Source organism: Tamandua tetradactyla, chromosome 4, assembly GCF_023851605.1.
Source record: "Tamandua tetradactyla isolate mTamTet1 chromosome 4, mTamTet1.pri, whole genome shotgun sequence".
Taxonomy (NCBI): domain Eukaryota; kingdom Metazoa; phylum Chordata; class Mammalia; order Pilosa; family Myrmecophagidae; genus Tamandua; species Tamandua tetradactyla.
This window is the reverse complement of record NC_135330.1, coordinates 14,044,764-14,058,795: the sequence shown is the minus strand read 5'-3', so window position 1 is coordinate 14,058,795 and position 14,032 is coordinate 14,044,764. Positions and strand designations below refer to the sequence as shown.

Genomic DNA, 14,032 nt, shown 5'->3' with positions numbered 1-14,032 from the left:
CCATCTTTTCTCTTCCCACACTGGACTGTTGAATTGCTACAGGAGAAAATCCAGCAACAGATTCATATCCCCTCTCAGTGTCCTGGGAATCCTAGTTTCTGGCCCACACTGTCTCCCATTTCCAGCATTGTCCATCTTTTCAAGGCCATGTTCTGTCATCAAACTTGCCATCAGCTGATGACCTCCTTCTCCAAGAAAACCTAGGCCACAAGAGAGGGATTCTATCAGCTTGGCCAGCAGTCTCCCAAAGGCGACTCACCTCATATATTCTGGGAATGACCACATTGCCCCCTGCTCAGCGCGAGGATGCCCTTCTGCTGATCTTGTCCAGTCTTCCCCGGGTACTTGGCACAACTGCTTCCTCCAGGAGGTTGCCCAGGACCTCCTCTGCCCATTATGTCATCTCTAGCTTTTTCTTCAAATGCTCTCTTTCTGCATTTGTCAGAAGGACATTTGTATCCCATCTTAAAAACCTAATCCGAGCAGGCCACGGTGGCTCAGTGGCAGAGTTCTCACTTGCCATACTGGAGACCCTAGTTCATTATCCAGAGACTGTCCATGTGAAAAAAAAAAATAAAACAAAACCCAATCAAAAGGAAACAACACCTGGTATTCTTGCTCCAGTAGCTTCCTTCCTGGCTCCTTTTTATGTGTAAACAAACCCAAACTAATAAATATCATATAAACTAATAAAATATCATATAAGATAAAATATAATGGTATAATTAAAAAAATGACAGTATAGGGTTGTGCTGGTTTGAAATTGTTCTGTACTCCAGAAAAGCCATGTTCTTTTACCTCTAATTCAATCTTGTGGAGGCAGAGCCATTGTAGGGGGGACCTTTTGATTAGATGGAGATGTAACCCTGTCCATTCAAGGTAAGTCCTGATTAGTTTATGGGTGTCCTTTAAAGAGAGGAACAAGTTGGAAAGTTCAGACACAGATGTTTGGAGATGCTTGGAGACAGACAGAAGCTCAGAGAGGAGAGTTTTAGAATCAGAAGCTGAAAGCAATGAAAGCTGGGAGCAAAGGGCCAGCAGGCGTTGCCATATCTCTTCCCATGTGGTGGTGAAACCTGACAGGAATCGGCCTTTCTTGAGTGAAGATATCCTCTTGTTGAGGCCCGAATTTGGGCATTTTCATGGCCTTGGAATTTGTAACCTAATAAATCCCTTTTAAAAATGCCGATTCATTTCTGGTATATTGCATTCTGACAGTATTAGCAAACTGAAACAAGGGTCATGGCTGTAGATCACAAAGTTGATTCCCTAGTATTTAACAGTCTGGTCAATCGTTTACCATTTTCCTATATAAATCTACTTTAAAAAAATATCACTTTTGTGATAGCAGAGGAGAATTAGAATAAGAGTTCTATGTCTTGACCTGGATGGTGACTGCAGAATTTACTTAATTCATTACATATATATATTTATGTTTTAGGCGTTTTTAAGCATTTCAGCTACATTTCACAATTTTATAAAAGGTGGGAATAAAATAAAATAATACAACCACAATAATCTTCAAAATTAAAATCATGTTTCATCATCTTACTCTTTCATTTTATTTTTATTGATATATATTATATATTCACATATCTTGTAATCATCCACGGTGTAACAATCAATGGTTCAGAATATCATCATATAGCTGTGCATTTATCATCACAATTGACCTTTTTTCTTTTTTTGTGTGTGAAAAATAACATATATACAAAAAACAATAAATTTCAAAGCACAGCACAGCACAGCAATTAATTGTAGAGGAGATTTCAGAGTTTGGTATGGGTTACAATTCCACACTTTTAGGTTTTTATTACTAGCTGCTCTAAGGTACTGGAGACTAAAAGAAATATCAAATAATGATTCAGCACTCATACTCATTTGTTAAACCCTACGTTCTCTGTATAACTCTGTCATCACCTTTGATCTTTCTTCTACTCTTTAAGGGTATTTGGGCTATGTCCATTCTAACTTTTTCATGTTGGAAGGGGCTGTCGAAAATATGTGATAGGAGGATGGAACTAGCTGATTGTTCTAGTTTGCTAGGTGCCGGAATGCAACACACCAGAGACGGATTGGCTTTTAATAAAAAGGAATTTATTTTGTTAATTCTTCAGAGGAAAGGCAGCTAACTTTCCACTGAGGTTCTTTCTTACGTGGAAAGCACAGGATGGTCTCTGCTGGTCTTCTCTCCAGGCCCCTGGGTTCCAACAACTTTCCCCGGGGTGACTTCTTTCTGCATCTCCAAAGGCCTGGGCTGAGCTGCAAGTGCTGAGATGAGGAATGCTGAGCTGCTTAGGCTGTGCTACATTGCCCTCTCTCATTTAAGCACCGGCCAATTAAGTCAAACGTCACTGATTGCAGCAGACACACCTCCTAGCCAACTGCAGATGTACTTAGCAACAGATGAGGTTCACGTACCATTGGCTTATGTCCACAGCAACAAGATTAGGTATGCTCACCTGGCCAAGTTGACAACTGAATCTAACTACCACACTGATGTTCTGGAGAGGCTGGACCCTCTGCATTTCAGGACTTATCTGGTCCAGGGACCCATCTGGAGGCTGCAGCTTTCTGGACAGTTACTCTTGTGCATGGAGCCTTTGTAGAATCTTGTATAACCCCCTAGGTGTTCTTTATCCATCACCTTACTCTTAAACCTGCTGGCGAGCACTTTGCTGCCATTCTTACCAGATCCCTAGTAAGAAACGTGGGTGCCTGTGCTGTGTTGCTCCTCAACCTGCGACATCCTCATCCCCACTCCTTCCCTTACCTACCGTCTTTCAATGGCAGCTCGTAGGTCAACTCCTCCGGGAAGCCATCCGTAATGCCCAGCACAAAGGAAGGCATCCTTTACTTACATTTGTATCACACCTTGCACATACCTCCATAGCACATTTTGTGGCATCCACATCTTAGCTGGCTATTTTAGATCTACCCTTCTCTAGAGTCTAAGCACATTAAGACAGGGATGGGTCTTTTCCTTTATTAAGTATCCTTAACAATCCACATCTTTAATAAATAGGGCTGATGTAAAAAATACTTACCTGTAGGTACAGCAAGAGCAACAACCAATCATAATACCTGCCAGCTTTGAGTAACTGAGACAGCTGTATCGGTATGTACTGGCTGAATTTTGACCTTGCCTCTGAGCCACGAATCTACACCCATGCATGCATCAACAATGCTGGCCCCTCACAGCTCTCAGCTATTACCCTGACCTATGTCTGTTTTAATCCTGTTCATCTCTTGTTATTATGTGGCTTCCATTTCTTATTTAACATACTGTCCCTGCCTAATGGTCTTTTGTGGCTAGTTCTGCTCCTCGTGCTCCCATCCTGGAAAGCTGAGACTTGGTTTGTTTTGCTTTCCTGGCATTACCTCAAGATCCATCTGTGATTTCAGCCCATGAATGCTTTAGATAGAGTAGAGTGGAGATTTGAATACTTGTCTCTTAGCCCAGTGCTTGGCTAATGAAATGTATACCCATCGGTGTGGCTCCTGCTCTTTTGGGAGTTACCCTTGACCTTTGCACGTTGACATTGCCATGGCCAATTGTCTAGTCTCTGGCATCCCATATCTTCATCCTTTAGCACTTGCTTGTTATGTATGAGGGGCTTTATGAGCAGCAAGATCACATCCATCTTTCTATGTAAAATTCTATTAACAACTTTCCCAGACCCCACTTACCTGGTCCAGTCTCTTGAATGTATTTTTCATTATCTTTGCATGGGCAGGCACCAGGAATCAAATCCAGGTCTCTGGCATGGCAGGTGAAAATTTGGTCACAGAGCCACCATCGCACCACCCTGTATTTTTTTTTTCTCTTTTCCAAGGCCAACGGAGGTGATATTCTGTTTTCTAGGAAATGAAGACTCATTTTGTGAATCTGTTTCTATTCAAATACTGCCAATCACTAAGAACGTATTTCTTCGTTCTTCTATCCCTATTATACTGCATAAGGCTTGCCCCTTTACTTGGTTCCCTGTCTTTGAATTCCCAACCTTTACAACTTTCTGTTGCTCCTACCTGGAATATTTTTCTTCTAGTTTCTCCCATCACTAGATCTTCATTATCTTTCATTTCTCAGCTCAAATATCACCTCCTCAGAGAGGTCTTTCCTGGCCGTGCACCTAGACAACTCCCCAGACCCCCTCAGTCACTCTGTTACATCATCTTTAAAAACTTTCTTGGGGTTCATGCAGGATCTGCTCCGGCATTGCAGCCAGTTTTCTTCACGGGAGCATTTCTGTTTAATGTACAAGTGCTGGAACTCAAGGTGAATGTTCAGAGCCCGAGACTTTGAGACAGTTATTTCATTGAACTTGAACTGAACCGACAAGAGTTCACCTGCCCAGAATTTCTCAGAGTGAGTTGCTGTGACCTCGGTGGTAATCCAGATCGAGTGGAGAAGATCAGAAGTTACTCAATACTCTGTTAAGAAAGGACAAAGATGTTTCTCAACTCCAAGATTTCCAAGACCTGGAACTCGTTCTAATGATATGTGAAAATAATGTTGCCTTCAGAAATGCTGCAACCACACTGACTGAAAGGCCTTGCTTTAGCAGGAGAGCATCAAAACGGACTTACACAGAGTATTGTGTCACCTCTGGGCTTAGGACCGTCCACTGATCTAAGTCCAGGCTAGTTTTCTACACTTCTGCCTCGGGTACCGGGGTGGGTGGTCCATGGTGCTGTTGCACAGTATACATGCCCGGCCGAGGAAGTACACTTCTGACCCACCAGCGATAGCACCACTCTTCCAAGCCTCTTGGTGCACAGTAAACCTATCGCTTGAAGCTCTGAGCAGCTGAGGAGGGGTCTGTTGAGGTAGAAGCTGAAGACTCTATATCTAGTGTGTTTTAGGTATAGGAGGTAAGAGAGCTGTGAAGTGGGAGATGAAAGAGAGCAGAGCCTGTTTCTAAGCCACCTCTGTGGAGAGTGCACCTAAGGGCTGGGACACAGTTTCCTTGGTGTTGCATGCCACCTCTCTCTTGAAATGTGAACTAACAAAGGACAAAAATTGGGGAAGACACAGGAACCGGACAAATGAATTTTCGTGTGAGATTTCACATAACATTTGTAAATGTTACTCAGGTTAGAAGTACTTAAGGATGCGTTTTTCTAATTGTGAATACACTGTTAGCCAAAGGAACATCCCCTCCCCACCTTTTCCTTTATAAACACTCCCAACTGCTTCTCTGTCTCCAGTCTGCCATTGCCTGCCAGTCTACTCTGCAGGAACCCCCTTCACGGTCACTAGAGGGCTCTCTGATGCTTTCTAAAGAAGCAACTGCTGTTACTCTGATGTGACTCCCGTCATTGGAATGTTTAACGGCCACAATTGAGGAGAGCATGAACATTGCCCACCCTTGTCCTTCACTTTCATTTTCCACTAGACTCGAAACGCAGTTTTTGAGACCGCATCTGTTGCTGTTTTAAAGGCTATTGTGGGAAACGAAGCTAAAGGAGTTAGCATCTTTGTTTTTGTATCAAAGATGAAGATTATTTTGACATTATTAGGATTTTTACACAACTCTGGAATCTGTTGCTTTTGTAAACAAATTGCTTGATCTTAGGGATCCCCATCCCCAATCTACTTCACAAGGTCGATTAAGAGCCCATCAGACTTCATTCTGGAGTAAATCAGAAACAAACAAATCCTGATTAAACTCTTGAGCATGGCATAATGATTTTTTAGAAGAATTCATTAAGTATTCTTTCCCTTTTCTTTACTGTCATTAAGGTTAAAGGCAAAGCCACTGTCTTGTTGAAATGAACAGCTTAACTTTAGAAATGAGAACGAGCACACCTAGACATACCGGAGAGCAGGGGTTCGAAGAAGATGTTGCGGAGCATCCCTGCTGTCTTCACAAGCTTTCCCCACCCCCCTCACACCCCCGCATAGTGCCTATGGGTTCCAAAGAAACTTAACTCCTACCTGTGTTAAGTTAGTTTTATTGGGACATGCAGTTGAGTGAGAACATGCAGAAGATGTCAGTGGAAGAGCATATGTGCTTAGATAATGGCCTCCTGGTGCTGTCTAAAAGCTGAACAGAGGTTGAGGTGCTTTTCATGGCTAAGTCCAAGGTGGGGTGCTGTTTAGTGCCTTGACTGTACCCCACCAATGACTGATGATGATTTACTCTTGTACAGGATGTTTGCACAGCAGAGTGAAGGTTGCTTAGTACCCCCTTTCTCTGAAGTGCTTTACCCAGATAAACTAATCTCTTTTTGGTCTTGGCTTTGAACAAAGTTAATACTCTGCTGGTACAAGTAAGGCTGTTTCTTCCTTTTTCTTTTTGGTTACTCTGAAGCGGTTCCTGTCTTCCACATATTTTAATTGCAACATTTGAGAAGAGTGCAAACGTTGCCCACCCTTATTCTTCCTGGAGGAAATAAAAGTATGAATTTGTATCTAAATTACTGGGGTTGTAATTCTCCCAGCATCCAGATGAAGGAGATCTCAGAAGTAGTTGAGGCCCCTGGCTGGGAGTTGGCTACAGAGAAGTAGCCATGTCCAAGTTGGGCATTTCCCAGGCTTAGATGTAGCCACGCAAGGTTTTGTGTCTTGGGTGGGATTGGCCCGCAGGCTCTGTTCACCTCTGCGCTGTCCACTGACTCCTGCACATGGTGGTGGGGTAATATTGTACAGTTGCTGGTAGGTGAGTTTAGAGTCTTAAGCTATGCATTCAGAGAAGTGTTTTTATAGGCTTTAATTTAAAATAAGGATTTTTTAAAAGGTTTCTTTACTGTGAATTCACCCCTCTTTCTCCAGTGAATATTTAAAGTACATGTTCAAACTGTGTGTAAACATTCACTGAAGATTTTTTCTCTATGCATTGCTGAGTGTTTGTGCTAGTTTGAAACTGTTGTGTACCCCAGAAAAGCCAATTTCTTTCAATCTTGATCCAATCGTGTGGGGTCAGGCCTATTATTTAGGGAGGAATCTTTGATTGACTTGTTTCCATGGAGACTGACCCACTCAATTGTGAGTGTGACCTTTAATTAGATGGAGATGTGACTCCACCCATTCAAGGTGGGTCTCAATTAGTTTACTGGAGTCCTTTAAAAGGGGAGACATTTTGGAAAAAGCTTAGTTGCTTCAGAGCTGGCAGACATTTGGAGAAGCTTGGAGTGTGGACCGATGTAGCCTGGGTGCTAAGCAAAGTTTCAAAGAAAAAGCCAGAACCTGAAGAGAGTAAATATCTGGCTAAGCTAAGTGATGAAACCCAGAGTTTTGGCCCAGAGTAGCTAAGTGTGGGCCCACAGATGCTTAGAGAGGAAGCCACTGGAATCAGTCTCTAGAAGCAACAGAACCGGGAACAAGGATTAGCAGACACCAAATGCGTACTTTCCCATGTGACAGACATTGGCCTTTCTTCAGGGTCAAAGTATCTTTATCTGGATACCTTAGTTTGGACATTTTTAAGGCCTTGCAATTTAACATAAACTTGTGACTTAATAAATCCCCTTTATAAAAGCCAACCCATTTCTTGTATATTGCATTCTGGCTGCATTAGCAAACTAAAACACTGTTCAAACATAAACAAATATTATTAAAATTAAATATTAACTGAAAAATAAAACCAAACCAAAATACCCCACAACCTTTCTTGATGGCACTTATGCCTCTCTGAAAGACTTTTGCTTAACTTTTCACTTAATTGTAGAGTCTACCCCAACTGGAATATAAGGTTCCTGAGAGTAGAAACCTTGTCTTATATCCCAATATTTAAAGCAGTGGTTTTCAAATTGGGATAATCCTCTCCTGGCCCCTTCCCCTCCCCCAGCGCATTTGATAGTATCTTGAGACATTTTCTATTGTCCTGACTAGGGGCAGGAATTCTATTGACCTGATCTCCTTTCTAGTCTACTTCACCCACGTAAGTTTCCTAAACCATCGATTTCTGATTGTCCTTTGAATAACTTTCTTAGAATCAGGATGACTTTTCTGATATTTGGGTTTAGCTGAGCTGAGTTAGGAAATCTATATCTCCACTTTTGCTGTGGTAAAGTGTCCGTGGTGACAATATCACGATTTGCTCTTATCAAAGAACCTCTTACTTAGTTTAGTGGTGAGAACAACTGGGTGAGGTGTAGTCATTACTCCTCTTTTAACTTTTGTACTTTTAAATCAAGATCTAATAACAAACATATGCACAAAACTTAAGTGAACAGCTTGGTGAGCTTTGGCATATGTGTGAACATGTAATTACTGCTCACATGGAAATATAAAACACTTCTAGCTCCCAACAGGCTTCTTAGTGCCTCCTACGAATTGATAACCCTCCAATGGTAACCGGTGTTCTAACCACACTCATCATAGTTTAGTTTTTCCTGATTATTATTTTTTTTTGGGTGCATGGTCCAGAAATCGAACCTGGGTCTCCCACACGAAAGGCAGGCATTCTAACCACTGAACTACCCATGAACCCTAGTATTTCCTGATTTTGAACTGCATATAAATGGAATGGTTCACTATACACTCTTCTGTGTTTAGTTATAGTGTATAGTGTATACTAAAGAAGTTACAACTTCTTTAGTAACCATCATGTTGATGAGATCCATTCACTTTGTCGCCTGTAGAAGTAATTTATTCTTTTTCATTGCCATGCAATACTGTATTGCATGAATATAGCGTAATTTATTTATTTATCTAATTGTAACAGCTATTTGGCTTGCTTCACGTTTCTAATTATTACGAATAAAGCCACTATGACCCTTCTTGTTTATGTTTTTAGTGAACATGAATACCTGATTCCCAGACACTGATTCTCTGGGTCACACTGTAAGGTTAACTTTAGAAGGTATTGTTAAACAGTTTTTCAAAGTGGTTGCACCAATTTATACTCCTATTAGCAATGAATGAAAGTGTCAGTTGCTACCCACCCTTGCCAACACTTGAAATTTTCACTCCTTTAAATGTTAGCCATTTTGGTAGATATGTAGTGGGACCTTCTTGCTGCTTGTGGCTTAATAATGTTGGGCACTGTATTAGTCAGGGTTCTCTAGAGAAACAGGGGATATCTGTAAATATAAGATTATAAAAGTGTTTCCTGCAACTGTGGGAATGTAAGAGTCCCAAATCTGAAGGGCATGTTGTAAGGCTGGAAACTCCGATGAAGGGTATCAACGAACTCCACAGAAAAGGCCCGCTGACTGAATAAAAAGTGAAAATTCTCCCTTTTCCCTTAAAAGTCTTCAACCAATTGGATCAAATCCAATGGACTGGACTATCTTGTTTGCGAGAGACACACCCTCAATTGATCATATATGTTATCAGTCACAGCTGCAATCAACCAGCTGATAATTTAATAAACGAGCCTTCTGGTTCATCAACCAGCCATGAAGTATCATTGCAGTAATGGTTAGGCCAGTGCTTGCCTGATCGGATAACTGGCACCATCACCTGGCCAAGTTGACACCAGAACCCAGCTATCATAGTCCACTCCTTGTCTACTTGGCAGCTATACACATCACCTTAAATCATGCTCAGTCTCTAAATAAAACATAATAATAGACATTTGTTTCACCTAGCAATACTAGTGTACAACCAGAAATGTCCTGTGTACAACCAGAAATGCACTAAATCTCTCCAGAATAGGGTGCAAGTCCTTAGGTAACATTCACTCTTAAATTTGATATCCTGTAACTATAACAGGAACAATACAACTTATGTCATATGATAAGAAGAAAATAAAATATTTGCCTTATGTACGAACACAAACCTACTCATAACAAAACAAGGAGGAAATATTCATACCATCATAGTCCTTTTCTGAAACTGGTCATGTAGTTGAAATTCATATTTATCACTACCTTCTTTAACTACCCACTCCATGTTCCCTTTACCTTCAGTAAGCATTTCAGCTGCAGTGGTTCTTTGCCTGGTGGGGTGACTCAGACCTTCATTCCCAAAGTTTCTGGGCTATTGGTAGTCCTGCCTAGATTGTGTTGTTGTAGTTTCCCATTGACTTTAATCACAGGGCATGGTAGTACTAAGAGACACTGTTCTAATATTTGCTAGCTCCTGGAATGCAATATACCAGAAATGGAATGGCTTTTAAAAATGGGAATTTAATAAGTTGCTAGTTTACAGTTCTAAGGCCAAGAAATGTCCCATTTAAAACAAATCTATAGAAATGTCCAATCTAAGGCATCCAGGGAAAGATACTTTGGTTCAAGAAGGCCAATGAAGTTCAGGGTTTCACTCTCAAGTGAGAAGGCATATGGCGAACATGGTCAGGGTTTCTCTCTCATCTGACAAGTCACCTGGTGAACATAGCATCATCTGCTAGCTTTCTCTCCTGGCTTCCTGTTTCATGAAGCTCCCTGGGAGGCATTTTCCTTCTTCATCTCTAAAAGGTCGCTGGCTAGTGACTCTCTGCTTCTTGTGGCTATGTCATTCTCTGCTCCCTCAGAATCTCTAGCTTTCTCCAAAATGTTTCCTCTTTTATAGGATTCCAATAAACTGATCAAGACCCACCTGAATGGATGGAGACACATCTCCACCTAATCTATCTTTTTTTTTCAAGAGAATATCAAATTGTTTATTGATTTCACATGATAATGGATGGTACAAAAGTTCATTTCCTATCTATAATTTTAATCTGGTACCATTATTCAATTTGGATATATTGCATAGGATGTACCAATGGTCAGTTTTATAACCAAATGAAATTCTATAAGTTTGATTGGGTGACCCTTTTTACTGATGAACTCCAGGTCACAACACAGTAACTGTCAGTTCAACTATACCAAGGTTTCTGAAAATGAAAAAGTTTCTGTGCCCACAAGATAGTAAATGTAAATGAATTTTGAATGGACCTGCCATCACCCTGAAGGAAGTCTAACCTCACACTGTTGGTGCAGTTTATCAAGATGGTTTCTTGATAAAGACCAACTTTACACAGCACATTTAAAAAAAGACACTTTATTCAGCATCATGATCAGACTATTACATTTAGCAATCAACAGCATGGGTGCAAAAAAAAAAAAAACTACATTAAAACTCTTTGTTGGAATGCATTACACTTTCCACAGAACAGAAACTAAACTAACCTGTTATACAATTAGTCACAGATACAGTCCTTTTGTGTTTTTTGCTCAAACACATGAGTATTGTGTAAAACATGTCTTCTCTGTAGCAGCTAGGCCCTGCCACCACTGTGCTTGGCTGAGTTCACAAATCTGTTGTAACCTGTAGCTTCCCTGTCACTTCTCTGGCTCTCCTCTCCTGCTAAGCTTTTTTCCTGGAATTAAAATCTCCTGCCACTGCCTTAACTACTGCTGCTGGAGGAACCACCATAGCCAACTTGGTTTTGTGGTTTGGCAAAGTATTGGCCTCCACCACCGTAGGGGCCAGAACCTCTGCCTCCAAAATTTCCTCCCTTCCTGGATCCAAAATTTGAAGACTGATTGTTGTAGTTGCCAAAATCATTGTAGCTGCCGCCACCTCCAAAATTGCTTCCATCATTACCAAAACCATTATAGCCATCCCCACTGCCACCATACCCACCACCATTTCGGCTGCCACCAAAACCACCATGACCACTGAAGTTTCCTCCATGACCAAAGTTGTCATTCCCACAAAACCCACCTCCACGACCACCACTGAAGTTTCCAGAACCACTTTGACCTCTTTGGCTGGATGAAGCACTGGCCATCTCTTGCTTAGACAGGGCTTTCCTTACTTCACATTATGGCCATTCACAGTATGGTATTTCTGAATGACAGTCTTATCCACAGAGTCATGGTCATCAAAGGTTACAAAAGCAGAGCCTCTCTTCTTGCCACTGCCTTGGTCAGTCATGATTTCAATCACTTCAATTTTCCCATACTCTCAAAATAGTCTCTTAGGTGATGTTCTTCAGTGTCTTCTTTAATGCCACCAACAAAGATCTTTTCCACAGTTAAGTGGGCACCTGGTCTTTGAGAGTCTTCCCTTGGGACAGCCCTCTTTGGTTCCACAACTCTTCCATTCACTTTATGTGGCCTTGCATTCATGGCTGCATCCACCTCCTCCACACTGGCGTAGGTGACAAACCCAAAGCCTCGGGAGCGTTTGGTATGTGGATCTCTCATTACCACACATCTGTGAGTGTTCCCCATTGCTCAAAATGACGCCTCAGACTCTCATTGGTTGTTTCAAAGCTTAGCCCTCCGATGAAGAGCCCCCACAGCTGTTCAGGCTCTGTAGGAGACTCTGACTTGGACATGATGGCAGTGAGAGGAAAGACTTCAACAATGCTTCCCCAGCGGCGTCCAAGAGCAGAAAAGCTCCACCTAATCCACCTGAACAACCCCTCTTGATTGAGTCACATCTCCAGGGACATGATCTAATTACAGATTCAAACATCCAGTACTGAATTGGGATTAGAAGAAACAGCTGGATTTATAAAATGGAATTAGGATTAAAACATGGCTTTTCTAGGGTACGTACATCCTTTCAAACCAGCACAGACACTCTAAGGGAAAATGCTTCTTTTCCTCCTTTGTGTAGTAACAGTCCTATTTGCCCTTGACAGTTGGGATGAATCATCTAAACAAACCAGTAATAACCTTCTTGCTGTTGATTCAGAGGCATGAGAAGCCCAGAGTGGCCTGGTGGCAGTCTTAACTTTCAGTTCAATGGACTCATTGCTGTGTCTCCTGGAAGGAGTGCTCCTCCTTTTGGAACGAAGATCTGTAGACCAGCAGAGCTTATGGTTGCAGGGACAGGAAACAAAATTTTTTCTAGTAGATCACTAGAAGTGATAATGAGTAGTGCCACTCCCATTCTACCCCTTGATTCCTGGACCCATGAATCCTGGCTATAGGAGAAACAACACCATAGAGTGGATGCTGATTCAGAGCATACACAGCCTCCTGGAGAATGTTGCCCCAGCCCACCATTATGGGCTCTTTAAAAGGCCGTTCCACTGTTCTATCAACCCAGCTGCCTCTGGATGGTGGGGAATGTGGTAAGACCAGAGAATTCCATGGTCATGTGCCTATTCCCACAAATCATTTTCTGTGAAGTGGGTTCACTGATCAGAAGCAATGTTGTGTGGAATACCATCATGATGGATAATAAGACATTCTGTAAATCCATGGATAGTAGCTTTGGCTGAAGCCTTGCATATAGGGAAGGCAAGTCCATATCTAGGGTGTGTTTATATTCCTACTCTATTTGTTAAACAAATTACTGCCCCTTCTGATAGAAGTGGTCCAATGTAATCAACCTGCCACCAAGTAGGAGGCTGATCACCTAGGGGAATGGTGCCATATTAGGGACTGAATATGGATCTGCAGCTGGCAGGTTGGGGACTCAGCAGAGGACGTAGACAGGTCAGCCTTAGTGAGTGGAAGTCCATGTTGCTGAGCCCATTCATAACCTCCATCCCTACCACCATGCTCACTTTGTTCATGATCCCATTGGTCTATTGCAGAAATGTCTGGGGACATTGTATCTTTATCCAGTTGATTATTAAAGCCTTCCATTTCTGAAGTCACCCTCTGGCAAGCATTCACATGGGACACAAACATATTCGTGTTTTTTGCCCTCTCAGAAAGGTCTATCCACATACTTTTTCTGTAGATCTCTTTATCATCATTTCCCAATCATGATCCTTTCAAGACCCAACCTTCCAGCCAAACCATTAGCCCATGAGTCAGTGTACAAATGCACCTCTGGCCAGTTCTGCTTCCAAGCAAAATGTACAAGGAGTTGCACTGCTTGAGGTTCCACCCACGAGAGGATTTCCCCTCACCACTTTCTTTCAAGGACATTCCAGAAAGGTGCTTTAGTGCTGCAGCTGTCCACTTCTGGGTGGTACCTGCATATTGTGCAGAACCATCTGTAAACCAGGCCCAAGTTTTCTCTTTCTCAATCAACTGAGTGTAATGTACTCCTCAAGGTCCATAGCTTTGGGCTGGGAAAGAGAAGGTAATGTGGCATTTGGGTCACTTTCTTATGTAACTACTTGTGCCTTCCTTATGTAACTACATGCTTGAGCCCTATTTCTTATACACCACTTCCATTTTATGA

The 14,032-nt window shown here is 41.9% G+C and overlaps 1 protein-coding gene and 1 pseudogene across 3 annotated transcripts in view; one reads left to right on the top strand and one right to left on the bottom strand.

Moving 5' to 3' along the window:
* Window positions 1–14,032, top strand: part of CD244 (CD244 molecule) — a 46,622-nt gene that overhangs the window by 7,203 nt on the left and 25,387 nt on the right. The window lies entirely within an intron of this gene.
* LOC143680057 (heterogeneous nuclear ribonucleoprotein A1-like) lies at window positions 11,262–12,260 on the bottom strand (annotated as a pseudogene).